At 42.2% G+C, this 3,232-nt stretch overlaps 1 pseudogene; it reads left to right on the top strand.

The window, feature by feature from the left end:
• The window catches only part of LOC107695315 (N-acetyl-beta-glucosaminyl-glycoprotein 4-beta-N-acetylgalactosaminyltransferase 1-like), a 41,895-nt pseudogene that overhangs the window by 33,375 nt on the left and 5,288 nt on the right, over positions 1–3,232 (top strand).

Below are 3,232 nucleotides of genomic sequence, written 5' to 3'. Positions count from 1 at the left end.
GACATGTTTTTTCTCTGAAAACAAGACAATAATTTTTACTTGTCTAGAACATCCTTCTTGATTTAAGAATATTTAGAAATTTTGGCTGGAAACAAGACAAAAAATCTAAGTAAGAAAAGCATTTTTTGCAGTGTACAATAAACAAAATCGCAAAAAAAATAATAATACAAAATACTGTTTTGTGACCAGTAAGAAATATTTATAACTGATAAGTTGTGTCAGTGTAAAATATAAATTGGCATATGTGGCAAATAGTTAATTTTGGACCTTGTGTGTGCATTTGGACAGCTGCAACATGCTGTGTGTAACAGCATGGATGGAAGGCGTGGAGATGATGATTAGCCGTAGATTTCCATCAACACTGCAGCAGCCTCACTGACTCTTTAATCATGTCATTAAGCAATTCTCGTTTCAGATTACATGATTAATTTAAAGCAGTGGTGGGCAAACTTGGCCCTTCCAGGCCACTTTCCTGCAGAGATTTGATCCAACCCTGATATGACTCACCTGCCTGTAGCCTTCTAGTAGTCTTGAAGACAATGATTAGCTGGTTCAGGTGTGTTTGATTAGGGTTGGAGCTAGCCTCTGAAGGAAAGTGGCCTGGAAGGGCCAAGTTTGCCCACCCCTGATTTAAAGGGCTTTGGTTTGATGGGACTTGTCTCTTCTGACAGATTTCCTGGAGTAGGAAGAAGGTGTCGACCCAGAGGAGACAATCAATTCCAGCAACCGACCAGTCAAGAGGACTAGTCCACACTATCACACGTCAAGAATTACAGCGTCCACTACCGCCTCAAAGCCTGATAAATTAGACAGGGGTTCAAAGAGCTACATCTTTCAGCAAGGAAACCAGTTCGTTCAGTTAAAAGAGCGAGAGACGAGTAAAAGAATGAAAGGGGAAAGGTTTTATAAACACTCTCTGGTGGTGGATGATGAAATGACAGAAATAAGACAGGCAAAGGGAAGTGAAGGTGCCGTAGAGTCTCAAACTGGGTCTCTAAATGAACAGACGGGAGCGAGCGAGGAGCAAGGGGAATCCCAAAAACTTGCTCTGGTTCAGAGAGGGCGTTCTTTAACATGGCTACTGCCTGACCCAGGACTGCCAAACAAGAGTAAACTGACAGAAACTGCTAGCCCACCTGTGAAGGGAAGATCCCCCTTTAAGCATCCTCAAAAGTCCTCTCTCTATGTTTTGGCTAATCAGATTTTAGCTAATGCAGGCAAACCTGTGGTTGGGACCAGTGTGGAGAAAGAGACTTATACTAACAAAATTTACATAACTAGACCCCATCCACCAGTAAGCAGACCAAAACATCCTGTGGAAGTGTTTCCTGGTGTCTTCCTTTATCAGTCTAGAAAGACCAAGAGGCTTGTGGACTTGAGTTCAAAATGGAGGTCCTTAAAAACAAAAGCCGCTGCTTCTCTCCCCTGGGAGAACTTCTCCTTAATGGGCCTTAAGAATTCCACCCAATATGCCTTGTTAAAGCACAGTCATCATTCCATGCCTACAGAGCCTGGGCCTCATAATAAGGGTGACCCTACTGCCTCTATATCAGATCCAGACAGCTTGCCCCCTTCAAGCTCAGAAAAGAGAGACCACCTTGGGTTAAACTCGTCTGAGAACAACCAGCCTCTGGAGGTGCAGCTAACAAAGGTCTCAGAGATTCCGGAGGGATCGGACATGGCTCCTCAGAGCAGAGGCCTTGAAGAAGGAGAGATGTCAGAGTACAGTTATGAGGAGGCTGAAGCGAGGCCACACTTGTCAGAGGAGGCCATAAATTGGCAGCGTACCTTCAGTGTGAACCCTGTGGACTTTGAGCTGCTGAGGTAATGAACTTGGTCTTTCAAAATAAAAGTGCCTTCGAGTTTTAAAAATCTTTTTTTTCACCATGAAACCATATTAATTGGCCATTGTACTGTATATATGTTTCTGAAGCCTTACAGTAATTGCATATGATATGTGTATGATATAGCTGATATTTTAGTTGTTGATACTTCACCTTCAGTGGGCCTCTAACTACTATGACTGGATCAATGACTCAGTGAGTTGAACTCAAGATTTGGAATTTTTTGTTTGTTTGTTTGTTTGTTTTTTGTGAACTGGATCAACCAAGAACAATTTGTTCACAAATCGGAAATGCTCTCTCTCATGCAAAGAAAGCGATTACATACAGTAAGGTTTAAAGGCACAGCAGGAAAAACAGCCTTTTTTAATACTATAAATAATTATAGATAAGGCAGAAAATGTACAGTATTTAAAAATATATATATATATATTAGGCGTAGACAACTAATAATATGGACTTCAGTGAAAGAAAAATAATTCAAAAAAGGAATGAATATGACCCCTTTAAATATACATGTGGGGTTTTCCTGCTGAGCCTGCAGCTCAAGTGTAGAGCTATCTTTTAATTCTAACCCTGTACTGAAACAGTCTGAACTCTCCTGCTGTTAAGCAATCTCTCAGTGGGTCGCTTCATGCAGTTTTATCATAACAAATGGGAAAGCTTTATTACTCCTGACACAGCTAGATTAAACAGGATACATGGTGTTACATTATGTACTTATATTTTACATGTGTATATATTCCTCAATGTCTCATTTAAATGCACTCTATTTACAGCAACTTTTTTTCTCGCTGTTTCTTACCTCTCTATCAGGATCTACACTCTGGTCCGTATTGTAAATGTAGAGAAGCGGAGAGATTCAGCCAGGGGCAACCGTTATCTGATGGAGCTGAGCTTGCCTCCTTCAAGCTCAGAAAGGAGAGACCACCCTGGGTTAAACTCGTCTGAGAACAGCCGGTCTCCGGTGCAGCCAACAAAGGTCTCAGAGATGCCGGAGGGATCGGACATGGCTCCTCAGAGCAGAGGCCTTGAGGAAGGAGAGATGTCAGAGTACAGTTATGAGGAGACTGATGTGAGGCCACACTTGTCAGAGAAGGCAATAAATTGGCAGCGGACCTTCAGCGTGAACCCTGTGGACTTTGAGCTGCTGAGGTCAGACTGGAACGACCTGAGGTGTAACGTCTCGGGGAACCTGCAGCTCGCAGAGAACGAGGTCATTGACATGATCTCACAGTACATGGGAAGGCTGAATGAGAGGAATGGAGGGTGGGTGAGATCTTAAAATGCAAATGAGGATATTTAAAGGGATAGCTCAACCAAAAACAACAACTCTGTCATTATTTACCCCTTCTTGTGTTGATCCAAACCAGTATAATTGTCTTTGTATA

The sequence above is a fragment of the Sinocyclocheilus anshuiensis genome, unplaced genomic scaffold (assembly GCF_001515605.1).
Source record: "Sinocyclocheilus anshuiensis isolate Anshui unplaced genomic scaffold, SAMN03320099.WGS_v1.1 scaffold282, whole genome shotgun sequence".
NCBI classification, from domain to species: Eukaryota; Metazoa; Chordata; class Actinopteri; order Cypriniformes; family Cyprinidae; genus Sinocyclocheilus; species Sinocyclocheilus anshuiensis.
Note: the sequence above shows the minus strand (reverse complement) of the source record. Positions and strands in the feature narration are given on the sequence as shown.